We start from the raw sequence: 14,810 nt of genomic DNA, 5'->3' as shown, positions 1-14,810 counted from the left end.
CAATAGAATGTCAGTAACTTGTGCTATTTCGCTGACCCACTCTGCACGCTGCCTATCTCTTAATGTTTCCCGTACCATTTTTCGTTCCATAGCCCTCTGAGTTGTCCTCAACGTAAGTAGAACCCTCTTGGTTAGCCTCCACGTTTCAGCCACATAGGTGAGTACAGGTAAGATGCAACTATTTTATACTTTCCTCTGGAACGATAAAGGTAATCTGCTAGTCATAATCTGCGAGTGCTTACCAAATGCGCTCCATCCCAATCTTATTCTTCTTGTTATTTCGTTTTCGTGGTTCGGATCTTCAGTTATTACCTGTCCTAAGTAGACATATTCGCCAACTACTTCCAGTGCTTCGCTACATAACGTAAACTGCTGTTCCTTCCCAATGCTGTTGAAAATTACCTTAGTCTTCTGCATATTGATTTTTAAGCCTACCTTTCTACTTTTCCTGTTTCCTTTCTACTTTTCCTGCATCATTATTTGCAGTTCATCCCCTTAGTTACATTGCAAGGCAATGTCATCAGCAAATCGCAAATTACTGAGGTATTCTCCATCTACCCATATTCCTAACTGTTCCCATTCTGTCTCTGAATACTTCCTCTAAGCAAGCTGTGAATAGTACTGGGGAGATCGTGTCTCTTTGCCAAACACCTTTCTTTATGTGAATTTTGTTACTTTCATTATGCAGAACTATGGTTACTGTGCAGCCACTATATATATATCTTCCAGCACTTTCACGAATGGCTGGTCAACCCCCTGATTTCGCAATGCCTGCATCACCGCCGAGGTTTCAACTGAGTCAAATGCTTTTTCTTGATCAATGAATGCTATGTATAAGCATTTTTCGATCACCTGGTTGATGGTATGGATATGATCGATGCAGAGTACCATTTACGAAAACCTGCTTGATCCTTTGCTTTATTGCAGTATAAGCTTGTCCTGATGTTATTAGCGATTACCTAAGTAAATACATTATACGTAACAGACAGTACGCTGAGCGGTCTGTTATTTTTAGGTCCTTAGAGTTTCCTTTCTTATGAATGAGGATAAGGTTTGCATTCTTCCATGGTTCCGGTACCTTCGATGACACCAGGCACTGCGTATACAGGGTGGCCAGTTTTTCAGCACGATATCCCCCCCCCCCGTCCTTCAACAAGTCTGTAGTTATCGGATCCTCTGCAGCTGACTTCCGCCTTTTCATAGTTTCTAATGCTTTCTTGTCCTCGTCCTTCGTCACTGGTGGAGCGTCTGACTGTTTTTCCCTACCGCCAATCTCATTACGGTCCTGACTACTCTGGCTACTGTAAAGATCTGTGTAGCAGTCCTCGGCTACCTTGACTATCTTGTCCATATTCGTGATGACGTTGCCCTCCTTGTTCCTTATCGCATACATCTCGTTTTTGCCTATGCCTAATTTCTTTTTCACCGCTTTAAGGCTTCTCCCGTTCATTACAGCATACTCAAGTTTCTCCATGTTGTACTACCTATATCGGCCAATTTGCGCTTATTGATTAGCTTTGATATCTCGGCCAAATCTGTCTGGTCTGTTGGATTGGAAGCTTTCATACTCTGGCGTTTCTTAATCAAATCTTTCGTCTCCTTAGACAGCTTACCGGTATCCTGTCTAACTATCCTACCGCCTACTTCTACATCGCACTCAGTAAAGATATCTCTGAAATTATTGTTATTGCTTCTAGAGTAATGTCGCCATCCTTGGTTAGAGCTGAATATCTATTCTGTTGCGAGATCGTGAACTCTTCTGCCCTTCCCCTCACAGCTAATTCCTTGATTGGTTTATTTCTTACTAATCTGTTGCGTTGTTTCTTCTGATTTAGGCTAATTCGGGACCTCGCCATCCTGTGGTCACTGCATCGCACTTTCCCGACGACCTCTACATCTTGAATAATGGCGAAGGTTGAATACAGTACGAAGTCAATTTCATTTTTAGTCTCCCCGTTAGGACTTTTCCATGTCCATTTCCGGCTCTGGTTAAGCCTAGTTAAATTGCAAAAGCAACGGCGGAAGCTTCTTTTGGCTGCTACATTATTCCCCTATCACGCCCTATCAGCGATAGGTGCTCCATTATCTAGAGCATTTAAGCTCATCCTTTAATGGTGTCACACGAGAGCTTAAGCTACCAGCTCCCCATATAAGATCACGCTTCTTCCAATCCGTATGAACGTGCCTGCGTGTCGTAGGGGTAACGAGAATGCGAACGGTTCTGGCAGGCCGATTTTGATATCACCCTCCCATTTAAAAGGAGCGACCCGAGTTGGCAAATCGTGCCTGTGGCATAGGGGAGACGTGAATTCAGATGTCATGCTAGGCTGATATTTTTGTGAGGAGACCGTAGCTACGCCTCTCCACGGGATAACTGCGGCCACGCGAGGTCTCGCTTTGGCTGCCGTAGTATTTATTTTGAAATAAAATATCTACACCTTTTCTTCTAAGTGCGGGAACGCTTCAGCAGGGCGACCTCTATCCATGTCTGCTGTTTTCGAGAATGTTATTTTATATACGTGCGTGTTACTTGCTTCACCTAGTTTGGCGGTTGAAGGCTTGTTCGGAAACGACTGAGAATAATTAGGGCTGGCCACTATTACATGTCTTTAAAATACTTTAATGAAATGGAGAGTTCCGGTTATTATTTTGGCAGGGTTGTTTAATAATTGTTTTGCCAAGATTCTCGCGCGTAAACTTTGGTATAGCATAGCAAATTACCACTCATACAACCACTGGGATTACACGACGTCGACTTAATATCCCAGCGAATGAACAGACTAACATCCTTTTTTTAACGATAGATTTTTTCGCGGCTCAACCTCGCGGACACAGAAGGTTCCATCTTGTTTGACGCCGTAGTTCTGGATCATTACATCATGGGCAACAGATAGTGAACAAAAGTTTCAGAATGTGTCCGCGCTGATAGGTCCTATCACGACCGGCGTGCGGAAGACACTGTAGAGCGCATAGACATATTGCGCCATTTGGCGTCCATATGGCAATTTCTCCGTGAAAAGCTTCACAACCTGCGCGCGTGTTATTGTGGGCTTTTACGCTTGTAGTTATTCGGCAGAATAAACTGCTTTGAGGTGCACGAGCAGTCTCTCGAGCCCAGTAACTTTAACTTTGTGTCACACTTAAGCGCGTCCGCAAATATCACTATCTGAATTGCGCTAGAAAAAATATTTTCGGGATGCATTTATGTCTGTCTGGGTACTGTAATACTAAAAAATTGCAAGTTCTCTCACGCCTCCAGGCAGATTCGACCAACAATACACTGGAGGTCGTAGACCGCAGCCGGTAAAATGGTGGAAGTGTATGGTACGTTTACGAGGAATAAATGAAGGAGCGGCGCATATGAAACTTCATGAAAGTGACGTTGTTCACTGCACAGTCTCAGAGCGTGTTAAAGTTCGAACTTGATAAAGACAGCTATGATTACTGCAGAAAGTGAGAGTGCGTCGTACTTTTGCACGAGGCGTGATCGTAAGTGGCAAGAGTATTGTGCTCTCGTGCCTGGGAAAACAAGCTTATCCTTTGGCATGGTGGTTCGAGTCAGGTCGTTGACGCCTTTTTATGGTGTCAGTTCAATTAGGACACGCTCTGATGGCAGGCTCTGCCCACGCTACTCATGGGCCATGAAACACTTTCGCATTAATAGGAACTGAGAATTGTGATGCCTTTTATATGGTACTTAGTACACTTATGAAGATCATAGGTGATATAGAGCACAAGAAATGGGAAATTGGATGCCGCGTAGGAAGGTCGTTGGAGAAAGACGTTGCGTAAGACAAAGTCCCAACGAGAGGACACGTTACGTGCAAAGCGCCTTTCAATGTTCCAACCACCAGCGCAATCTACCGTTGTCGCCCAGTTGGCAGAGAACTGTTTGGAAACTGCGCAGACACGTGTATGCCTGCCCATATAGCACCAGTGCAAGTCTTTCTCCAGCACGTGTCTCTGTTCTAGAATGTTGAGTCAATCTTTGTTCGAGTACGATACACCGCACTCAAACAGGCCGCAAAGTTTGTCAACACGATCACACATACCTGGTGTTTTCATTTCTTTGTTGGCGGAATAGTTTCCTGCGACAGAACTCGGCGGACAGTCGCATGTCTGTGGCTTAATGCAGGTGCGGAAACGCTTGGTAAATATTGGTACAGACATGCCAGGCAGAGAGACGTTTCCCTTCTGCTATAGGTGGACCATCAGAGATGGCCCTACCTTACCGACAAGCTCGCGTGCCAGAGAAATGGAAGAGTAAGCGGAGGAGACAACAAGAGCTTATTTCTACTTTACGACAATCGAGGAGTATTAACAAAATGCAGATTGTCATGCCTTCTTTGCATCGCGCTTCAGCGTGCCGTGAAATCTCATTAACCACTCCTCCTCTCCGCTATTTTTCTCCTGCTGTACCCGATATCCGTAAGAAGACCCCAACTTTTTGGGGGCCATTGTATTTTAAGACCGACAGTAACACTTTCTGCTTAAAATCTGCTCAATCTCAAAATGACTTTACATGTTTACTAGCACAGCCAGACGTTGTCTGATAGGCGAAGACACATCTGCAAGTCGTTCAATAAAGGAAACGGTTGAGAGCCGCCAGAGAAACGAGCCACATTGTACTTCTTGCTCTGCTTACGATATTCTCAGCATCTTACCTGGCATAAGACACATCTTTCTACGCTGAACGGGCAACGAGGCATGACGTCAAGCCTACCTGAAAGCTCGGTTAATGCTATTGTGGGAATAGATACAAACAAACATTTACCGATTGCCTTTTTTTGTACCGAGTGTCACTATAGCGACACTGAACCTCTAGAGCTGGCAGGCGTGAACGTAGTTCCCCGCGCCGTCCTTGCGAACCGGCTGTGATAATGTGCCACTGTGCACACGTTTGGTTAATATTCTATCAAGAAACAAACAAAATGAATCAAGAGCAACCACAAAAGACAACATAGGTGTGTCTCGGCGGTAGTCAAATCTAGCAAGACTCCATAAGCTTCAGGGTTGTTTAACTGGCATCAAAATAAGCTAAACAAAAAAAAGAAGAGAAATCATAATAATTCATAGCTGACAGATGCATAGGTAAGAAAAGCGAATGCTCAAGCATCGTACCAGCAACCAAGTTCCTTTGCCCTCAGCCCACCTAAGTAACGCCTAAGCACGCACACATGAACAGACGACTGCAAATCCAACAAGTTGCGGCTTATGTCTGGATTAGCTTAGGTGGCGTAAAATCGCGAGTTTCACTGTGCTTTTTTGAGCATGAAAACCAAAGACAAAAAGGCGCTCGCTGACAAGTTATTCCAGGGAATAAACTTGGAAACCAGGAACACTGATCGCCCGAGGGATACGCTGAAACACCATCACGTGCCGGGGAGAAGGAAAGAGCCTGAGCGAAGAGCGAGATGCGGGAATCTTCAAACAAATCACTTATGAAGACTGAAGGATTTCCATCCGCATTGGGATTTCCGTCGTGCTGCCGTCCGGCAAGCGACTGACTCCGCCCCACGAAAGACGGGCCAGTGAGCGCGCTCGCTTCTCTCACGTGACTCTACGTCATGGCTTGTGTGTCGCGGCTGAGTGAGCGCCGGCGGAGCGACCGCGCGGCCCTCGCGGGCTCGCACGCTGACGGCGGTGCGCGTGAACAAAGAAACAAAACCGGTGGGTTGCCCTCCTGTTTGGGGTCCCGCTAAACGTGCGCTGAAAAGAGACAACAGATGCCTTTTTATTTTTCATTTTTGAAATCACCAGGTGTCGCATCTAAGCACGACCTCCTGCAAAACTTTACAATGTTTCAGTTGATGTGTTACTTGTATGTTTGAATGGGTGTAACAAAAGAAATGTTGCAAGTTGTGGCGACCCATACCTTTATTGATCACAGAGTCAATTATATAAATTCCTGTAGTTTTATTCGGTTTCGCTGACTGCCAGGAATAATATTATAAAAGTGCGCGTTTATGCTGAGTATCAATACTGGCTTGAAATATATTCGTACCCATTTGTTATTCTGTAGTACGCGCGGTGTATGTACTGAGGCTGAGAAATAAGGGTAGTCCAACCCCGAACTGCTACGAGAGGTCGCGAAACTAAATGCGGAATAATAAAGATGGGTAATTTTTTTTTTATCTGTGGTATTGAAGTAACGCTATTCTGAAGTAGTAGATTTGGATTTTTTACTCCCTCTTAATTCAGAGCTACGCAAATGATTAAGCTGGTAGGTTTTCTCGCAATTGTAAGCTAGAGTTCATGTCCCTTTGTTTCTTCAGTTTAGCTGCTTACCAAGAGTAATATAACTAGAGTGTGCATTTCCACTACGCTTCAACACTCGCTTCTTATATTCGTATACCCACGTGCTTCTGCGCTGTACGCGCCGTGCTTTTCGGTAAACTGTGGAGTTGCGTACAGCTACTGAAGCTAAAATGGCAACGCGTTCCAGCCCCAATGTACAATACACTGACAACAAATATCGATTTTATTTATTTTCAATATGCAGGTCGTCCCAGTTAACCTTGACTTCCCACAGATTTCCGCAAAATATTGCTCCAGTTGGTAATTTTTTAACTTGATTTTTTAATTCTTGTATCAAAAGCATCTTTCCATCTTGTCGCCAACAATTATTTTATTGATAAAATAGTTAATTATGTTTTCGCTGATTGTGCTGATTTGCGATGAATAGTTTCCTTGACTGTGAATTACAATGAGTGCAAATAATAGTGTTATTCGGGTGAGAAATATTTCTGCTGCGGTCTAATACATGGTTGCGATAATTATACTAATTTGATTTGGCACAGTACACGCGGTGTTTGTACCATTACCGAAGCTGAGATTAAAACGTGTTCGTGCTCCAAAGTGCTGCTAGAGCATGTGAGACAGCATGCCTCTTTTTTTATATATACAGACGCGGCGCACACGACTTCTAACGCTGCAATGAGGGCAGGTGCTACCTCAGCATTTTTTTGTTGCAGTAAAAAAAAAAAACGCTTTGACGTAGAGTCATGTGGGAACGGCGAGCCTTCGCCCGTACACGTTTGAAGGCGTCCGGCGCTGGGCCCCTTGTGTATGACCATCGCGCCGCTCCATCCGTCGTGCGGTGTACCCCGCCCCTGCCGCAGCGACGGAGAGCAGCACCGACTGTGAGATGGGGCTTTATGCCCCGTTTACATTTCAGCATTCGGCGGAGCGAGCGAGCGAAATCCGCTGCCATAGATATGCTCCTTCGTTCGCACTTCTGAGCCAACATATAGCCGTCAACGCCGCCACCTCCACTTCGACTGCGAGCTCCTGTTAACCCTGACCTGACCGCTCGACTGCAGCTACGAATGCCACGAACGTCATGGCGCATTTCACCCACGTAATGTGGCAACAATAGCTTCAAAGTACTATTTGCAGGCACCGTAAAAAAGGGGGCATATTTTCCGCTCATATCAAGGACAGCGTCGATCTTACTCCAAATGTCATTGTTCCCCCACTGCATCCTTATGCGCAGTTCGCCAGGTGAAAGAGGGCCTCGGATAAAAGGTAAAAACTAAAAGTAAACGAAGCCCCCTCGAATAGATTAAAAATCTAAAAAAATGATTTTGTTGAAAAAAAAAGAACAGCAGCGCGAGCGGTATTCGACTCATCTCTTGCTCCGTAGCGTCGTGCGCCAACCACTCGGCCACTACGAGATATGCTAACCTGCAAAATATTTTTGCATTTTATGTCAAGGCCGCGTTTATAATGTTGGAACTTCATGTTTCGAGGTTGTACAGGCTATAGCCGCCGCTCTAAAAATTACTATTTCTTGCCCATCGGAGCTTGCTACCTGCTCTGAGGACTTGCAACTAATGTTCAGAATACTTATGCGTACTATATTGTGCACTGGAAGCATTTTAACAAGTCCAGATTCACAACGCTGGCAAATTTAGGGGGCGCCGGTTCTTCGGTCACGCTCTGCAACAGTGGACGTAGTTTTTGCTGAACACGGAGCTGTAGTACAAATATTCAAGGGAAAAGTGCGACAAGGCTTTATAACCCGCAAGCGCAGCAGCGAGGACAGCAGTTTGCTTGTAACTAAATTTTATTGGTATGTAAACATTTCGGGAAGCGTTGCAGTGACCTTGGGATCAATTTATTTATACGCAGTGCAAGATGGAGCGCATAAGCTTGCTAAACACGTAAAGTATTGCGCATTTCAAGCGCTCTATGTTTTTTTCTTTGTTCAATTGCAGACTTAGTTGTACGTTAATCGCCAGTGTGTTATGAGACATAGCTGTGCCGATCATCGTCTCTCTCTAAATGCTCGAAATGATGCAACGAAGCGTTGAGACGCTCGAAAAAAGATACCGCTGAAAAAGGATACACAGTATAGCTTCACGGCGTCATGGCACCGAAAGCATTTTAGCTGTGGCCGTCATCTTGAGATGGTCGATTGCGAGTAAGCTGTTGCCATGTTGGCCCCTGAGGGATGCTAACCGGTCGACGCTGCGGACCGCGCCGGCTCAACTTCCTCGCCTTCTTATTGGCTGATGAAATTAGGCGGAAAAACATCCGGCAGAGAAAAATCATTCCTGGACCGATTTGGCTTTCCGCCGAGATTTCCGGTGGATTCTCTTCCGCGGCGGCGGAATTTGCTCGCTCTCGCCACCGAATGCGCAAGTGTGAACGAGCCATTAGAGAGGGGAGGTTGTCGGCGGCGTCACACAATCCTTATGCCAGGTCAATATTGTGGGCAGTCTTGTGTCTGCGATGGATTGTGAACTGTCTGCAAGAAGAGCCACACCGGACATGCTTTACCAACAATTAGAGTCCGAATTTACACCGACGGCGTGGACAAGAGTGCAAGAATAAAGCCAGGCGTGTCAAAGATCCACGCTCACTGGGAACAAAAGTGGCTACAGAACGAATTCCCAGTTATTACCTATATAGTGCGTGGGAAATATGCGTACTCATTTCGTTTCCACTTCAAACTGCTGCATTTATTGTACATTAACAGATACATGGTGCAGACAAATAGCAATGTCCTTGCATTATCACACTTAGGTGTTCTAAATGTCTGCCAAATTTTTAGCTTCCTTTCGAAGCAAGTGTTTCAACACACTAGATGTAGCCTGCCTTCGCATCGACTTCAATTTGACCTTCATTTGGTCATAAAATACCAGGAAGAAAAACGTTCGATATGTGTTTCCAGTGTGTACCGGAAAATATGAGAGATACTGCGCTTCCCTTTCGTATAAACTAACGCGCGGTTTCAGCATGGGACTGTTATGTGGTTCACGTGTGTAAAGAAAATGTGACATTTACTCTGCATCTCAGTTACTCTAAACCAACACATAACGTTAACATGGCCTAGCCATTGACCTTGAAGGAAGAACAGTAAAGTTTTGACTGTAAATAGGCTGCGCCTTCTTTCACCAAAACCTCCCACCCCTTAAAGTGTAACCTTGTGCATCAAATTCATGTGACACCACGTAGTCATACCTTCGAACCAGTGGGCGACCTTTGGCTTTTGGGCCACATTTGAACTTTTATAAAGGGAGCTTTGGAGAGTGGAACAGAATGTAGCATGTCATTAATCACGTGGGTCACGTCACGTCGCGCCGTGGCACGATAGAATTAGCCACTTCATCAATTGGCGGCTATAAAAACGAGGAACAACCTGGCCTCGACTTAGAGCCAGCCACAGACGCAAGTGGCGATGATGCTCTAGAAAAAGCAAGGAAAACACCAGGCCGCCTCTGACTGATTTTAATCCCCACCTGTTTTGCAGGTTGGCAATATAGAAATATGCCGATCAGTCTCCTTCGCGCGTGCCGTCCAAAACTTCTTCCTCCTCCTTGTTCCGATTGCAAATTCCAGCTCGAATCTGCAACACGCTCTGCGTCCCGACGAGAGACGTAGCTCGAGGCTAGAACAGTGCCCTATCAATGTTCTCTCAGGACCGCCATTATAAAATTTTTACTGACATCTCTATCGTGGCTCTCGTCAATGGTGACATGAGATACTCGACGAAGACCAGATTCTAACTTCCGTACCACGACACCAACATTGGAGAAAAAGATGGACTCCTAGAAACGTGGTAGCGCAGATTCGAATCACAGACTATAGCCAACACTCTAAGTTCTTCCGTACATCTTTCTGCTATACGCTCAGCAAACAAATGCGCTGATTCCTAGGCGCTGAATGACTACAATACGCCGCTCAGCATCAATCTCTTGGTTCTTGCAGGAGTCGATCCAGCAACTACTGTGGCCCCTCGGTAGTTTTCTCGCAGCCTGTAGTACTTCTTATGATCAAGACCTGAGACTAATGGATGGAGACCAAAATGCTGTAGTAAGACTTGTAGATCCGACGTTTATTTCGTTAGTTCAGTATCTGCTTCAGTTCCGCGTCGTGGTCCACCTTATAGCTGTAACTGCTCAAGATATAATTGCCGACCTGCATCTGTCACCGTAGCCATGGGGTCGCTCCTCAATTTTGCACGATGTCCAAGGGTTCTGGTTCAGCTGGGCGAGAACCAGAGTGCTACCTCTCCTGGCATCGACTGTAAATCCGCTCGCTCTGCTTCAGGTGATGTGCTACGTTGGGGGAAAAGGTTCACTCAGCTCAGTTAAGGTGGATCTCTTGCTTGTGACTCACTTCATACATTTCCGACTGCTTTGTCGTCTTCTTTTTGGCCTGTGGCGTCAAAGTGGAAACTTTGGCGCACCAGGAACAGGCGCTGGAATGTAAATGCATCGCTGTAGCTAGGCGTTTAAACGCACAGCCTTGACATCAGGACTCTCACATTATACTCACACATTCGGACACAACACACCTCTTTTTGTAATTTCCACGTGTCATTTTCCTCCGCAGTGGCTTTCCTTTCTTTCTGTGCTTGTGAAACAGTGTACGACACTTTCACAGACTGTTCGACGATTCTTCTGAGCTCTTCGAGGGTGGCCTGCTATTCACCTTTCTTCTTTTCTGTCATAACGCCACAGAACGCACTTCGAATGTGCTCTGCTGTTCGCTTCTGTATTCGTTTGAGTGCTGGCTCCATGGCATTGTTGTGAGGTACAGGATAAGCACGTCGCGCTTTTTTACGGTTTTCTTTGTTGGCGGTGTCAAAATAGCCTTTCTTGTAAACTTCACAGAAGCGTCAGCCCGTCGCTCAATATGTGCAACTGGGTCGATACTTTCTTTACTTTTGGAAAGCCCCGCCTACATTGGTGCCTGATTGCTATGGACTTCTTCCAAATGAAAGTTCCGAAGAATGCGTCATCAGATCCTCGGCGAGTGCTGACAACGCTCGAGATCCACTTAAACGGCTGCAATATAAAACGTGCAGAAACTTTTGTGAAGTGTAGTACGAATGTGGCATATGAAATCCCGCTGAAAGGCGGACGTGCGTATGATGGCTAGACATACAGGCCGCTGCGTGAATTAGCGCGCACGGGAGGACGCTCGTTCAAATCCATCTCGAGAAGGAGCGAACTTGCCCGGCTTCGGCATTGCACGCAACGGTTGCGAGCCACGGCTAGGAGCAATAATATTTAGGGCAGGATGTGAGCTCTTAGAAGCGTACCACATCAAAGTGACAGGCGAAGATTGAAGGAGTGATACTTCTGTAAGGCTCTATAATTCTGAAAAGAACTTACTGCGCGCTTTCGTTCACTTGTGTGCAGGCTTGATTTGCCTTCTCCCTCCTCTTTTCCCACATTTTTACGGCACGTGTGCACACTGCCTGTATAGGAACCTATCAATAGCAATAAAACAGTTGATAGTATAACGCTCTTTCCTTCTTCATCGTTCTCTTCCTGTGGCTGTCTTTCATATGTGCGCAACTCGTCCTTAACAACAAATCATCAGTCTTATCAAATAAATTCAGCGAATCCTCATTGCGCTGTTCTTCCTCAGTAGCTACATTTGGGGTTCACTTGAATAAACAGAATTCAAATATCAGGGTGTAAAAACGGTGGCATTTACAACTTGGCCTTCCTTAAGTTCAATGAATGAATCGAGGTTCAGTCTTAAGGTGGTCCGGCTAAACTTTCCCGTAAAGCAGCCTTTCGTAGACGCTTCAGCTTCTGCAGGGAGCTCATTCGCTGCCTTCATAAATTGAACGCCATCGGCAGCGAGAGTAGGCGCCTGAATGCCCTAGATGTGGCGGCTGAGGAGCGTCCTTGTTTGTGTGGCAGTCTCCTGCCACTTTGGTACAGCTGCGATGTCTTCTGGACAAGCGCCGATCTTAAAAGCCATGCGCATCTTCTCATTTACCATGCACGAACTTTAGTTGCAGGTTTTATGCCTAAGCCCTACTGAAAAAACTGTAAGGGGAAATAACCTCACATTTTCTCACACAATCTCACTCAATTCACATAAGAAATCACGTACAAGTCGCATATAATTGCATAAGTTCTCATAGTTTCTTGTACATTGTCATAAATTATGTACGATATTTTATGATAATGACGTTCACCCTATGAGACTCTATGCGATTAAATGATATTTTATGAGGTTATTGCCCCGTAGAACTTTTGGTTTTTCAGTAGGGAGGTGAATGATCTTTAAATCTAGAATAGTTCCTGTGTTCGATATCAGTATATTACATGCCGCATGGCCCAGCCGGAGCTTAAACGCTCGTTGTATGACGCGTTTTCCTTTGATGCAGTCCATGGTGTCTCGCTGAAGCCCTATTCATCTCTCTCCGGTGGGGTTTGCTGGCGGTACTCCTGGTGTTTACCTGGAGGTTCGTTGCATTTCTTCTTGTAATCTCCAGGGAAGATCAATGGACGAGCTCACAATACTTTCAAGGGTTTCCGCACCAAAAATATACAAGCAGGAAAAACGCCAGGCCACCTGTGCCTGAATTTATTCCGGGTGGGTCTTCCGAGGTTTGTAAATGTCACTTAATGACGCCGAGTTTCTCTCCTGTGCCCGTAATCCAAAACTTTTCCTCTCTGTTTCGATTGCAGATTCCTGCGCGAATCTGCAACAGATGCTGCGCTTAGCGCGTCGTAATGACGCCAGGTAAATTGGGTTACGAGAAAGTTCTACTAAGCGTAACCATGCCGGAAGTTTTTCTAAATACCATTTTTATGTAATCCTAACTTCAGCTGGTTTGTTGAACTGAATCACTTATCAGTTTTTGGCTAAAACACCTCTTCTGCCAAATTTAAGTTGTTGAAAGCAACAAAAATTGCCCCTCAGTGCGATAGTTGCCTTTTTGACTCCTCTTTTGAGAACGTACATATATGGCTACATATTGGTTGCATAAAATCCGTAATGAGTGCAAACACTGATTCTGCTCATCGCAGATATTTGATACGGCCAATTACTCCTATATCATATCAACATCAAAGTTTAAGCGATACAAATACTGCATTGTACATTAAAATATTTCATATGTTGATGTTTCGCACTTTTCTTTAGAGCGTAATTTTTGATATTCACATGTAACATAAACGAAAGTTAGAAACTCACTATTCCAATCAACAACTACCATAGTCCCTTGCACAAATCCTGCAACAGTAAATTCTCAAACAAAGTAATTCGTAATCAAGGCGAGCTTTTGCTCAAAGTACTTACGAGCGATATCAATTAATTCTAGTCAAGAACCATACTTTTGCAACGTAGAGCAGGGTACGTCTGCTTCGCCCGGAACACCGGTGGAACCCGTAACCTCAGAATGAATCCTAGCTACTTCACATGTCGAGAAGATATGGAGTTCGGCAACAAATCCACATTGAGAAGTAATATCTAGAACCGACAAATAAACTACCATATCCCAAGAAAAAAATTGTTTCCAAAGTATGAAGAACGCACTGAAGATAATGAGGCAAAATTTTAAATTCAAGATAAAGACTCTCAACACGTACCTATAATAATTTCAAATATGTGACTGTTGTAGCACATTAACGCCGTGAAAACTGACTTATATTTTATCTCTTTTGTACATAACGTTTCGCCTTTTACTTTATCACGCACATAAACTGGTGCAGCGTGCCACAGGCTTCATTGCAATCAACCCACTGTAATTTTCTAATACCGTGAAACGTTTTCAAAATTTACATATTCTTATACGTAGCCAACTTCAAGCTGCAGTTTATCCAGCAATAAGAACAAAGGAGTGAACATGAAGACAAATCGAATAGAAAAATGTCCCTCTTGACAACCTTGTTTACGCGCCGATGCACAAAGTCGTAATATCTCATGTGCTTCAATCTCCCACTTCTAAACAAAGAAACCCTTGGACAATAATTCATTTGGATTTAAAATATCAGGGATGCGCGATTAGAAGTTGAAAACAGACTAAATTCATTTTGAGAGTACCAAAGGACATTATTAGGTTGTTCTTTTTAGATAACAGTTGTAACCAATTTTCACTTACACGAAAAAGCAGTACACAGCATCAAAAATGCAGCAACAGAAATACCAGTCCAAAATTTTACGTTGATCATATCTTGTGGCAAGCTTGAAGTGCAATTCCATCATGTATTATTTCAGCTTACAAAAAGCAAACAAGCTGACAAAACGTTTACTCCCCGCAAGCCGTTTAAAACATGCATGATTAAAGAAAAGCTAAGCAAGGCGTTTGTTCCTTAGAGCAATATTTTTTAAACAAAAATACAATAAAATCTAGATCTTTTTGTTTCTCTGGAAATAGAGACGCTTGCACAAGGCCTTTTCATTGGTTAGGCATTTCTTATAGATTTAAAACCTGTTTCCAAAGCGGTGTTACAGGGACACAATAGTCTCTCTCTAAAAGGTTGTTCTTATAAAGCCTAACGAGCTCATCTTGCATCATCGTTGTAAGGAAACCCTTTTAGTTCTCGCTTTAT

This window comes from Amblyomma maculatum, chromosome 5, assembly GCF_055883805.1.
Source record: "Amblyomma maculatum isolate TAMU_Amacu chromosome 5, ASM5588380v1, whole genome shotgun sequence".
Lineage (NCBI taxonomy): Eukaryota > Metazoa > Arthropoda > Arachnida > Ixodida > Ixodidae > Amblyomma > Amblyomma maculatum.
This window is presented reverse-complemented; position numbering follows the sequence as displayed.